Here is a 14,212-nt window from a genome sequence, read left to right as displayed (position 1 = left end):
CTCCCGCCTAGGGTGAGGGGGGGGGGGCATTGTGCGGGCAGAACTGTCCAAGGCACTTGGACTCAGAGACCATTCTGCATATAAATGTACTGGAGATGAGGGCGGTCCTTTTAACGTTGTAGGCCCTCCATGCCTTTCTTCCTCCGGGGACTATTGCGAACCAGTCGGACACTGTCGGTGGTCTGGTATATCAACAAACGGGGGAACCAGGTCTTACCCTCTTTGCCGAGAAGCCATGAGTGTTTGGGAATGGGTGATCGCCACCAAACAATTCCTGTTAGCGACGCACATTCCGGGTCGGTCCAACATTCTGGCGGACAAATTGAGCAGAACTATTCTCTCCCCTTACGAGTGGTCTCTGAATTCTTCCGTAGCTGAACAGATCTTCCTCAAATGGGGTCAGTCTTGCTGCGATCTCTTCGCATTGCCTTCCAACGCGAAGTGCAGCGAGTTTTTCGCTTTAATTCCTCCTTTAGGGGAAGCCCCCAGAGACTCTCTAGTCCATGCTTGGCCGCCCGGTCTTCTTTATGCCTATCCTCCACTTCCGCTGATGACAAAAGTTTTGCAGAAAGCTCGTCAGTTGGGGAGCAAGATTATCCTCATAGCCCCATTCTGGCTTTGTCAAGTCTGGTTCTCCTGCCTACGGTCTCATCTCATAGCTCCTCTCTGATCTTGGATCCCATTCTGGATCTGATCTCTCACCCCTCGGGAATGGCCCCTCCGAACCTGAACGAGCTCAAGCTCTCAGCTTGGCTGATCCAGTTCCCAGGACTCCCCGGTATCTCTTCCCTAGTCAAGTCCATTCTGGTGGCGGCACATAAACCCTCTACCAGGAAGATTTACAATAGTAAATGGAAACGTTTTTCCATTTGGGCTTCACATAAGAACTTGGATTCTTTTACCGCTCCTATTCCAACGGTTCTAGAATTGTCTCATATTTTTCAGCAGGGGCCAGTTCATCTACTGTAAAGGTTCAGCTGGCTGCTATTTCCATATTGGGGACAACTTTGGTTCTATCGCTGCTACCAGAATTTGCAAGGCCTTTCTCAAAGGTACCTTTCTTTTGAGACCTATTAGAAATTCGTTCCCACCGTGGGACCTGACCTTGGTTCTTCAGGCGTTAGCCACGCCTCCGTTTGAACCTGCAGCTTTCGTTGATCTGAAGTTTTTGTCATGGAAAACGGCCTTTTTGGTAGCCATTACCTCAGCCAGGAGTGTGTCGGAGCTTCAGGCTCTTTCCATCAAACCTCCATACCTTTTATTTCACAAGGACAGGGTATCTCTCAGGACTAATCCCTCTTTTCTTCTCAGAGTTGCTTCCGGGACTAACATTAATCAGTCCATTAATTTGCCATTTTTTTCCCCAATTACCAGAACAAAGGGGAGTATAAACTTCATTTACTGGATGTTCACAGACAGTTACATTTTTATTTACACAGGACGGCTGTCTTTCGTAAATCAGACCAACTTTTCGTCTTTTTTGCAAAATCTTTTCTAGGGAAACTGATTTCTAAAGTGTTTCTTGCCAGATGGATTTCGAGTTGTATTCTCTTAGCATATAGAGAATCTGGCTTGCCAGAACCAATGGGAGTTCATGCTCATTTTAAGCATTCTATGGCAACGTCTGCTGCATTCTGGTCTAGAGTTTCCCTGGATGACATTTGTTCAGCGGCTACCTGGGCATCCTCTCACACCTTTATTTCTCATTATAAGCTAGATTTGGTGTCTAGAGGAAGGGCTGCTTTTGGCTCTGCAGTGCTCCGGAATTTTCTTCCTTGAGGACCTCCCAAGATTTCGGGTAGCTGGGGACTCTGTCTCACAGGTTGCTGATCAAATGAAATTAACTACTTCAGATAAAGAAGTTATGTACTCACCATAACGTTCCATCTGAGTAGGTAACTTAATTTGTCAGCAACTGTCCCTCCCTCCTTCCCCCTAACCTGAATAGTTATTTAGCTGAACTCGAGGTTTGGATGCTTGAGTTTTGTTGGTCTCTGAGTCAGGTTTTCTCAGGTTGTTAGTTTGTTTTGTTGTTTGTGCAGGTGGCAAACGCGATCTGAGGATTGGAAGGAGGTTACAGGGTAGTATGGGTAAGGAGGTGGAGCTTGGTGCTTGGATCTTTAGCTTGGTATGCGGCCGGCTCAGATCTGTATTGGATCCGTAACCCACAGGTTGCTGACAAATGAAGTTACCTACTCAGATGGAACGTTATGGTGAGTCAATAACTTCTTTATACTGTTGAACCAGACCCCCGGAGACTAGACAAAATTCTGTCCCCACTGGAAGAAAGTCCACACTGGTCCAAAGGACTACCGGTAGATGATATGGTGATGACGGTGGCCGCTAAGAAAGAGCTTGCTGAGGAGAGCCATACTGTCCACTCCCCCAAACAGGAAGTCACAGGTGATGGACAGGTTAGAGAAGTGAGTGTTTGCCAAATCGACTTTTGCCATTAGGTCCTTGAATTACTTGGCACACTTTACTAGGCTCCAGAGAGACAAAATCTCAGAACCCTCCGGAACCTTAGGAGCAGTTTCTGACTAGGTACATAATAAAGTTGCTCCGTAGCTTGCGACCCTGGAATCTATGTCCAACTCGTCCATGCGGTTAATCTTTCACACTACCAAAGGGGCGGCTAGAGCTGCGGGTTCAGGTGTTGTCATAAGACATCATGCCTGGATGCACCTTTGTGAACCCTTTTCAAGTCTTCCTTTCTTAATTCTCCAGTGGAAGCTTCTTCCCTCTTTGTCCCGAAAGTGAAAGACGCGTTAGCCAGGTTTGAAAAGGATGGCAAGACCCTGTCTGTTGTGGACGTATGTTTTTCCACCCCCCAACGATCCTACACTAGGAATCAGAGGAGTGGAAAGATGTGGCACAAGAAATCCCAGGGTCCTTTCTGTGACACACGTGACTGGTTTACCCCCCCCCCCCCCTTGGCAGAGGGGGTAACTCATTGGGAAGACACCACTACAGAGGCAGAAGTGGTCTTTCTCTGGACAGACCTACCAGCGCTCCTGAAGAGTGGCCCAGTTGCTTTCCTCTGGAAGCAGTCAGGGGACATTTATCTCGCATCACCCTGCCTGGCAAACAATAACCACAGATACTTAGGTACAGAATGTAATAGCTAGAAGTTATCACATACTCTTCAATATTTGCCCAAAGCCATTAAGGCACATTCCTGACATTCCATCCAGTCAAAGGGAAGCAGCAGCTCAAGAAATAAGAAAGCTGTCTGTCATCCAAGCAGTCCCAGCAAATCAAGTAGGATCCAGATTTTACTCTAGGTTCTTTTTAGTGCCAAATAAGACAGTGGACTGGAGACCAGTATTGGATCTCAGCATTCTGAACAAAGTTGTCAACCAAAACAAAATTCAGTCTATCCTACCCTTCTTGGAGAAAGACGATTGGATATGCTCAGTAGATGTTCAGGATGCGCATTACCATATAATAATGGACAAACGCTCTATAAGATTTCTTTGCTTCTGGCTTGGAGCCAGTCATTACCAATTAAGGGCACTGCCCTTTGGACTCTGTACGGCCCCTAGAGTGTTCACCAAATGTGTGGCAGTGGTAACAGCTCACTTGAGACTGCAAGGATTCAGAGTGTTTCTGTACTTAAACGATTGGCTCTTTGCCTCCCCGACCAATCATCTACTGGTTACAGCCTTAAATTGCACTCTAAAACTAGCAAAATACCTTGGAATCTCAATAAACAGGGAGAAATGCAAGTTGATTCCTTCTCAAACATTGGAATTCATAGGAGCAATCTTCAATACTCAGTCTTGCCTAGTCCCCCTTCCAGATCACAGATTAGAAAGACTGAGGTCCCAACTCCGGGTGATACTCTCTCAAGACAAATCTGCATATCAGTGTTACAGAACTGAGGGTGGTGCTTCTAGCATTGCAAGCCTTTCAATCTGTCCTCTCTTCAGGGACAATTGCTATCCAGTCTGACAATATGTTGGTGGTCTGTTATATCATACAAGGGGAAACCAAGTCCTACCCGTTGTGTCGAGAGGCCATGAGAATTTAGCAATGGGCGACAGCTTCCAACCGCTTTCTGATAGCAACAGACATTCCCGGGAATTCCAACATGATTGCAGACAAACTGAGCAGGTAGTGGTCCTTCAGTTCAACCATAGTGGCGAAGATCTTCAGCCGCTAAGGCTAGCTTGCTTTGATCTATTCACCTCTCAAGCAAATCACAAATGCAGCAACTACTTTGCCCTAATCCTCCACAGGGGGAGTCCCCGTAGGACGCTCTGGTACATGACTGGCCCACGGGAGACTCTTATGCTTTCCCTCCCCTTCCCCCTGATGCCACAATTTCTAAAGAAGGCCCTTCGGTTGAGAAGCAGAGTAATCCTCATTGCATCCTACTGGCCCCAACAAGTTTGGCTTCATCTAGTACACCGACTGTGGATTCTGGATCCAACTCTGGAATTAATCTCACACCCACAGAGGTTAATACATCCAAACATATTCAGTCTCAAGCTGACAGCTTGATTTCTCTACGTCCAGTAATTGCCAGGCAGAATAATCTTACTTCCCCAGTACGTAACATTCTTCTGGCTTCACAAAAACCATCCACCAGGAAAATCTATCTTAACAAGTGGAAGAGATTCCTTATCTGGCCGTGACAGAAAGAACTAGACCCTTGCTCAGACTCTCTTAGTGTGGTATTGGATTATTTGTCAAGCCTTCATTCAGCCTCCACCATTTGAGTACATTTGGCTGCTACCTCAAACTTCCACAATGGATTCCAAGACTCATCCTTAATTTCCCATAGTCTATGTAAAACCTTCTTGAAAGGGGTCTTGGACATCAGACCACCTTTCAAAGAACCGATTGAACCTTGGAGTTTAACACTAGTGCTGCAATCCCTGACAGGATCACCTTTCGAACCTGCTGCCACTTGCGATATAAAGTTCTTATCCTGGAAATCCCTATTTTTAGTAGCCATCACCTCAGCCAGATGCATATCCGAGCTTCGGGCCTTGTGCATAAAACGCCCTTGCATGGTCTTTCTTAAGGACAGAGTATCACTCTAGACTAACCCTTCCTTTCTGCCCAAAGTTATTTTGGAATTGGCTATTAATCAGACAATTGACCTGCCAGTCTTTTTTCCAAACTTCTCGTATAAAGGAGAATACTGTCTTCATTTACTGGATGTACATAGTTGTGATTTTACCTTGACGGAACTAAATCAGCACGTAAATCTGACTAGTTATTTGTTTCCTGTTCAGGGCTAAAATTGGGAAACTGTGTTTCTATGGTAACTTTATCTAAGTGGTTGAGAAATTGTATATGCTTTGTCTACCAACATAATAAAATTCCTCTACCGAACAAAGTCTAAGCACACTCGACCATATCAGTGGCGACGTCTGTTGCTTTTCATTCAAAGGCTTCAATGGGTGATATTTGTGTAGCTGCAACTTGGGCTACCCCTCATACCTTTTAACACTCATTACAAATTGGATTTGGTCTCCAGGGGGAAGAGCATCCTTTGGTACAGTGGTACTCAGGAACATCCTTCCATAGGGCTTCCCAAGACATAAAGTAGCCAGGGACTCTCTCCCATCAGTAAGGAATGAATAAATATTAACAACATCAGATACAGAAGTTATGTTCTTACTATAACATTCCATCTGTGTTGTTTATCTTCATTCATTACATCCCACCCTCCTTCCCCCTCCAGGGGGCTCCTGGAGGTTCGGATTTGGTCCAAATCCCACTTTAGGGGACTTGCTGGGAAAAACCCTCTGCTTTCTCTACCACAGGCAAACTCGATCTGCGGTAACAGTCTTGGGGGCACTATGGCTAAAGCTTAGCTTGAGAGTTTTTTGGCTGGCATGAGCTTGTTATAAGGCCGACTCAATTCCCAGGACAGAACCGACACCCGTCAGTAATGAATGAAAGATGATGAACAACACAGATCGAACGTTATGGTAAGAACATAACTTTTTTATTTTTCTTCAGGAAAAGCAAATGCTTCCAGTGCCCTCCTCATAAAGTCCCAACTTGTTCTGTCAGATGCTTTCTCTGCATCAAGACCCACTAACAACAATGGTATTTTCTTACATTCTCCGTCCCTTTGGATCAGCAGTGTTCTGTTAATGTTGTCAAATGTTTGCCTCCCTTCCACAAAAACACACTGATCCATTTCTGTCAATTTTGGCATTACTGTTGCCATTCTTTTAGCCGTTGTAGACATGGGCACTTTATAATCATTGTTTAGTATTGAAATGTGGCCTGTATGAAGCTGGGTCCAATGGATCCTTTACCCTCTTTAGGTATTACACCTACCACTACTTTCTTCCAGGATGTTGGTATTTCTCCTCTTACAGTACTGCTAAACAAAACCTTCTAGATCTTTATCAGTTTTTCCCTCCTAGCTTCCAAACTTCCACAGGAAAACCATCTAATCCTGGGGACTTTCCTGTAGATTGATTATACATCACAGTTTTTATCTCATCTTCTCCTATATTAACTGTTAGCAATTGAGCCTCATCTACGTGCAACATTGGCATATTTAATTTTTCCAAAAACATTTCCATTTGCATCTTTTCTTGATTTCTATATTTATATGCTTTATACAGACTTTCATAGAATTTCCTAAATATTTCTAATACATCTACAGGATCTCATGTTACCTTCCTTGTTATAGGCTCCTTAAGGTTGGCAACAGTCCTTTCTACTTTCTGTTGCCTGAGTCGTCATGCTAAAGGTTTTTGTGCTCTAGTGATATTAGCAAAAAACAGTTGCTTAACAGCAGTCTTTCTAAACTGTTGCATATTATCGAGGCAGTCCATTATTTTCTGCTTAGCATTCTGCATTCGATCCTCCTTGTTCTGTGAGATTCCCCCTATTCTGTAATACTTAAACATTTGTCAATCCCTCTAAGTAAATTTTGTTGTTACTTAACCATAGCTGCCTTTCATTTCCACCCTATTTTTAAACTGTCTTAAATTTTATCCCAATCCCTAGCTGTATTTTCAGAAGAAATTTCTATCCTAATAGCCCCTGAATGTAATCTGTACTAACCATTATTTAAATTCCTTCCTTTTCGACAGGTGGGAAAGCACCAGTGACTCATTTTTATTTCATTACCATGTGTTTTTATTGTAATTATTTGCGCATGATGTGAAAGTTATTACGTGCTTATCAAAACCTTCAGTTAAATGCACATGTTCCTGTGAAATGTAAATCCTAGCCCAGTTTTTATATCTTGGGGAATAATATGTAAATTTCCTCCAAACTCCTGTTACTGAGTTCACATCTTCCATGCCAAATATTTTCATAAATTTCTTCAAAAATGTACCCTCCTTTGTTATACTTTTCTCTGTGGGCGCCAGACAGATCTTCATCACATTCCAGTCCCTACCTATAAGTAATAGTCCTTGCTGAAAACTGATTAATTTTTCAAGAATTTTCTTAAGCTCCATTATGGTAGTTTTTAGGTGGAATATAAATACATGCCAGTGTAATCCTACTACCTTGCCAGTAGCCCCTTAGAACTAGAAATCTGCCATTATTTTTTTATCCTTTTCTGTCATTATTGGAGCTCCTCTTGCTATTAATATAAGTACTCCTGTTTTCCTTTGTCCCAGGTACTCTAATCATCCTGAAAACCTTTCTTTATCAAATTCATATGTTCATTTCTTTCTAAGTGTGTTTCCTGTAACAGCCATTTGCATTCTTCATTTTTTAATATGGGTCACTGCTCTTTCTTTTTTATATTTATCTGAGAGACCATTGACAATTAGACATTGCAGATAGCATCATTGCATTAAAAAGTATTATTCCCACCTTTTATGTACACCTTTTTTGTTACATGTCTAGTTCCAGCTTGTGTTACTATGCAGTTGTTTTTTGTTGCATCCATTTGCACCTATGCTACATCTTAACAAATATTTTGCTTTATTGAAAGCCCTCAAAAAAAAAAAAAAAAAAAAAGTCAGTACCCCCCTAAAACCTATCAACTTAATACGAACAGGCAAAACTGTTTACACCTTCAGATACTGAAGTTTTACCCTCCTAATAGGAGCAAAAGTCCCAAACTTTCAGCCACATTTACATGCTTGAGTTCATGTAAAATAAAGGTTATGCATGCTAAAATGCATGATGGAGCCTGTGCTTCTACTAAATGCTAATTGGTTTTGTCTTCGCTTTTTATCCATTTGAACATCAACCTGTGAGGATCGGATCTGAGACGGCAGCTTCACAAGCATCTGATCCAAGCTCCTCCCCTTACCCATAATACCCCTCCATCTCCTTCCTTCCCTCAGATTTCATTTGCCATGGCTTTGCCAAACAGTGTGGTTTCAGAGCTCCAGGTGTAGTAGGTGAATTTTTTGGCTATTTTGGGAGTTTGTGTTGCTGGTAGTGACAGGTAGGGTCCCTTTCCTATGCTTAACCGCCCCTTCATTTTTGCGTCATGTTTTTCCCTTAAAAAATGTAGAATAAATTAGCATTGTAGTAGTAGTTTAGAATAGACCTATCCCTTCTCTTACTGTTAGTCAGTGAATGTGAATGTGCGTGGTCGGACAGGTTGGGGCTTGTGCCTTTTGCCTTTAACCTTGCTTAATAATAGCAGATCAGCAGTCTGTTGATCTTTAGGAAATGCACAGTGTGTGGCCATAAGTTATCTCCAGCTGATGGCCACACTGTGTGTGTGTGTGTGTGTGTGTGTGTGTGTGTGTGTGTGTGATGTGTTTGGGGGCATCCCATCTTGACACTGTACTATTTGTGCAGAGTTTAACCCAAGGGCCCTGAAGTATCGTAGGGCAAAACTAATTCTAAAAGGCAGCTTCCGCTTCCCTTATGGTCACGGCCATGACCGCTGCTTTTTCTACAGCCACAGTCTCCTCTTCTCCCTCCCAGGCTGGAACTCACCCTCCAGGACTTAGGCCTGTGGATAGGGAGCCTAGGAAAGCGAAGGGCAGAAATAGAGAGAGGAAAGGCAAAGGGAGGAAGAGATCCCCGGACCAGACAGATCCATTGGGTCCCCTCCAAAACAAATAGTTATCATGCCTAGAGTCTCGCCGTAGGAGCCTAGTCCTTCTTCCAGGGCCTCCGCGCATCAACCCTCCCAGTCGTGGTGTCTGGCCTCGTCGCGTTCCACCATGAGTTTGAGTGAGGCAGACATGGACAAAATGATGCGAAGGTTCATTCACACCCAGATTCAGATGGGGGTCTTGCCAGCTCTGTCTCCCTCTGGAGGGGGGAGCTCGCTTCCCTTTTTTGCCCCAATATCTCCTCCTCCGGTCCGACCCCAGTGTCTGAGTATATGGATCCAAGAGGTCCCAGTATCGGGGTTGGCACCAATGGTACCGAGTACATCGACGCCAGCCATTAACTTGAGCGAGTCTGATCCGACTAGTTCAGACCCGAGCAGCTCTTGGAGCCGAAGCCGGGGCGTCTGATCCGAGGGGTTGAGTCATTCTCCTTTGGCTCCGACGTCGGTCAGGGCCCTCTCCTCAGTATCTCTGCTCCGGCGAGCTCTGCTCAGATCCCCGTGTCTGACTGGAGAGAGCAGCTTACTTTTTGGTTTCCCCGGAGGCTCGCTCCCCCTCTGCTTTCGACGTGATGGAAAGGGTTCTCTCCAGTGGATCGAGGCCCCTGGCCATCTCCTCTGATTCTGCCTAGACTCCCTCACCTATGGGTGCATATTCAGCTGTTTTGCCCATGCAGGGACAGCCCGTGCTCGATGTCCCCCAGACCGTTCCCCTCGAACCACAGGTAGTTTGTGAGCCCTCTCCAGAGAGCCCCACCAAAGAGCTTCCTCGCACACAAACGTGCAAAAGGAGGCACCTGGACTCCTCCCCAGAGTCCCTCACTGAGGATGCCAATTTGGAAGAAGGGGAATGTTCCCCCAGATCACCCCCCGACAATGTCTCATTTGGAGACATCATGGAAATCCTGCGCTAGGGAGTTGGTGATTCAAATAATATCCAGAGGCTATACCATACCATTTGTGGCTCCTCCCATTCCACCAAAACACCTCCCGGACGGAAAGGGAGGTAGCAGCGCTCGAGATCAGTCCGGATCAGGCATCTGTTCCAGACTGGGGACCTAAGGCATATTTTGGACCTTTCCATCCTAAACCTGTCAGTTGCCAAAGAGAAGTTCCGGATGGTCACTCTACAAACCATCCTGCCTTACCTGCAGGAGAACGACTGGATGTGCTCTGTAGATCTCCAGGATGCGTACTACCATATAAAGATGCACAGATGCTCCAGGAGGTTCCTCCGCTTTCAGCTAGGGGCAAATCACTTTCAATTCCGAGCCCTACCTTTCGTCTCACCACAGCCCCCAGGGTGTTAACCAAGGTCATGGCTGCTGTAGTGGCTCCCCTGGAGCTTCAGTTGATGCAGGTCTACCCATACCTGGATGATTGGCTCCTTGCTGCTCCCACCAGGCGTCTACTTTGTCAGGCCAGAGACTATTTCCTGAAACAGTCATCATTGCTGGGAATTGCAATCAACATATCCAAGTCTTCTCTAGACCCTGTTCAGGTCTTAGACTACATTGGACCGAGGGTAGATACGTTGCAAACCAAGGTCTTTCCAACTCCAGAGAGAGTTTGGAACTTACGACTTCATGTGTCCATGATCCTTCAGTCTCATCTTTCTCCAGCCGAGGCGGTATTACGAACCCTAGGTTCCATGGCAGCCACCATTACTCTTCTCCCCTGTGTTTGTTTTCATATGCGGGTACTACAGTGGACACTAGCAGTTCAGTAGTCATTACTAGATCTGCCGTTGACGCATCCTACTCATATAAGCAACACTTGCAGGAAGTCCCTCCTCTGGTGAATACTCTCCTCTGATCTAATCGAGGGACGATCCTTTATTGCAGCCCCTCCCCAAGCCACGGTGACCACAGACACCTCTCAATTAGAGTGGGGGAGGGTCATTGCTAGGGCAGGACAGTCCAAAGCACATGGTCCCTGATTGAGACCAAGTTGCATATCAACGTTCTAGAGAGGAGGGCGGTCTTGTTAGCATTGCAGGTCCTTCGTGCCGTTATTCATCTGGAAACTATTGCATTTCAGACAGACAATATGTCAGTGGTCTGGTACATCAGCAAGCCGAAAGGAACCAGATCTTACCCCCTTTGTCGTGAGGCCATGAGAGTGCGGGAATGGGCGATCTCCACCAACTGTTTTCTGGTAGCAACACAAATTCCGGGTCGCTTCAGCATACTGGCGGACACACTCAGCAGGACTATCCTGATGCTTTGAGTGGTTTTTGAATCCTTCTGTAGTGGAGCAGATCTTCCTCGAGTGGGGACAGCCTTGCGATCTCTTCGCACCTCCTTCCAACGTGAAATGCAACTGGTTCTTCACTCTGATTCCCCCAGGGACGCTCTGGTCCATGCTTGGCCTCCCAGTCTTCTGTATGCTTATCCCCCCCACTACCTCTCATAAAAGTTTCTCCAGAAGGCTCACTGATTGGGGAGCAAGGTTATTCTCATTGCCCCATTCTGGTCCCGCAAGCCTGGTTTTCCCTTTCTTTGGTCTCATCAGATAGTTTCCTCCGTGGATTTTGGATCCAATACTGGATCTCATTTCGCACCCCTCGAGGGTCCCTCATCCAGACCTGGGCATTCTGAAGCTCTCTGCTTGGCTGCTCCAGATGTTGTTCGTGTTTCACTGTTGCAGTCATCACACTTGAGTTATCTGCCTGCAGATAGGCCTCAGTCGGCCCGAATACCAGAGACTTAGTATTTCTGCGTCGGATGCTGTCACTCCAGGACTGACATCAGGTTGTCAGGGGGTATAAAAACAGTCAGCCAAAGCCATTACATCAGTCTTTCTTGCTAAGGAGCCAGAAGCAGTGTGCAAGTGCTGGTCAGCTGCTACCTGAATTTTCGTTTACGAATTTAATAATCCTGAAGTCTTTTAAAGCTAAGTACCCCGCTGGGATCCTTTTTTCTTGCTCTAACCGATGTCAGAAAAAGTTAACAGTTGTCTTGCCTGTGGAAAGCAAAGACCTCAGAGATTTTCATTCTTACTGCGTCACCTGTTTAGGCCCTCACTGTCGGTTTTGTGCCTTAGCACCTGAACCATTCGTTGTCGGGCTCTCTGTCGCTGAATTCTTTCACTCAATCTCCGTATTCTGAAATGGCTTCGATAAGCCATCTGACTACCGATATTCCGAAAAAAACATAAAGATAAAGACATAGACCGCATAGGTTCAAAACTGCCGATGCTTCCGTTAAGCTAGTCGCCAGTCCGCCGGTACTCAGTGAGGCTCTTTCGCAGCCCCTGATGCCCGCTTCACTGGATTCGCAGGCCTGTACTGAAACCCATTCGGAGTCCGGTATGCAGCAAGACACTCCATCGACTATGGAACCTGAGGATGTCTACCTTGGATGGGTCCAGAGCCGCTGAGCAGGTACCTGCTTCTAAGGCAGTTATTCGCTCAACCAATGTTTGACTCAAACCGACGACTTTAACCAAAACTACCAAGCTTCTTAGGCCCAGAGTATGCACTACACCTAGAAAACCGATGACCAAAGTGCATGCACCTACCCCTATGCCACAAAAACAAATGCTTAGGATGGCTGAAGACATTATGCTGATTAGGGGAAGTCAGCCTTCCCCTGCTAAGAGACCGAGTCCAGTCCCCTTCACAGGAGTCCGATGACTCTGAAATGATTATGAAGACATGGCCTTATCTGCCTATGAGGATTCGGATGCAGAGGAATCCATTCCCTCTGCCTCCCCTCCAAAGGATTTTTCTTTTGGTGAAACCTTGCATACCTTATGAGAGCATTTCCACTGGGAATGCCAAGACTATCCTCAGTCCAAAAAGAGACTCAGAATTTCAAGAGCTGTCTCAACACAGGCCCTTAGCAATACCCCCTGTCCTGGATGTTGTGGATGATGATTTTATGGAATCCAGTCTTACTCTTGACACTTCACCTCCTGCCCCTAGGAAATCAGACCGATACTACAGAGTACCTGACGCTCACAAATTTATTTTCAAGAATCCTACTGCTGACCCAGAGATCATTTCCCAGGGGCCTAAAGGTATCAAGGCTACTACAGCCAAGAATCCCACCCCTTCGGACAGAGATTCCAGAGCTTTGGACAGATGGGGTAAGAAGGTATATACCTCTGCAACTCTTGCTATTAAGGCATTTAATTCAGTTTTACATGCTGAAGTACCAGCAACATATTATGGAACTTATTAAACAAAAAGTGGCAACCTTTTTAGACTGTGCAGAAAATGAAGAATTGCAGGTGCTTATGCACTCTGCAAGCCAAGTGAGCAAGTATACTTTGCAGTGTGGCTTTGACGCCCTAGAAGCATCTTGCCGGGCAGCTGTCACTGGCTCTGTACTGAGAAGACATGCTTGGCTGAAGGAGCAGACCTTGCCACACCATGTCAAATCAAAGTTACTAGATGCTCCTTTAAATAAGGCCCTTTTGTTTGGCACCAAAGCAGAAGAGGTTCTTAAAAAGATGGAAGAAAAAGCTAAGTCTATGCAGACTGTTAAAGAATTCTTACAAGTGCAACCCCCTAGATTCAGTAGGCATTGCCCTTCCAAGCACTGGTCCTTTCCAGCCCCCTCCGGGCCTTCCCAAACCAGACCTAGGGGAAGCAGACCACCCAGACTTCAGTCACATGGTATGCAGAGATCTAAGCAGTGGAGTGCCCCCACTCCTAAGGCAGGGAGTGGTAAGCCACCTCCTTATGGATAAAGCTCACAATGACTTCTTTACTCCACTCCCCAACCGTGCCCAATTGCTTGAGCCCTCAGGAGGAAAACTTGCCCTTCATGCAAAAAACTGGATGTCCATCACTCGGGACCGGTGGGTCCTCAACATTGTATCCCAGGGGGTACAAATTTTATTTCCATTCACTGCCAACCCCAAGCGGGTTTCCAGACCTTCCTCCAACCCAGTGGGCAGAGTCTCAAAACCAAGTACTTTCCCTGCTCAATATCAGAGCTATTCAGCTAGTTCCAGTAGAACAGAGGGGTCAAGGATTCTACTCCAGACTCTTCCTGGTACCCAGAGAAGAGGGCTCTTGGTGCCCAATCCTGGATCTTTCCATTCTCAATACCTTCCTGGTGGCACCAAAATTCAAAATGCTTACCCTGCAACTGCTTCTTCCTATGCTAGCCAAGGATGCTTGGTTAGTCACCCAAGACTTAATAGAAGCCTATCTGCATATCCCCATAAGGGAATCATGCAGGA

At 45.8% G+C, this 14,212-nt stretch overlaps 1 protein-coding gene across 1 annotated transcript in view; it reads left to right on the top strand.

Annotated features, from left to right (window-relative positions):
- Positions 1 to 14,212, top strand: part of LOC122801802 (spidroin-2-like) — a 1,016,563-nt gene that overhangs the window by 666,325 nt on the left and 336,026 nt on the right. The gene's annotated exons all lie outside the window — the stretch shown is intronic.

Source organism: Protopterus annectens, chromosome 5.part0 (assembly GCF_019279795.1).
Source record: "Protopterus annectens isolate FY-2018-M chromosome 5.part0, PAN1.0, whole genome shotgun sequence".
NCBI lineage: Eukaryota > Metazoa > Chordata > Ceratodontiformes > Protopteridae > Protopterus > Protopterus annectens.
The sequence above is the reverse complement of the archived record's forward strand: the minus strand, read 5'-3'. Positions and strand labels throughout refer to the sequence as shown.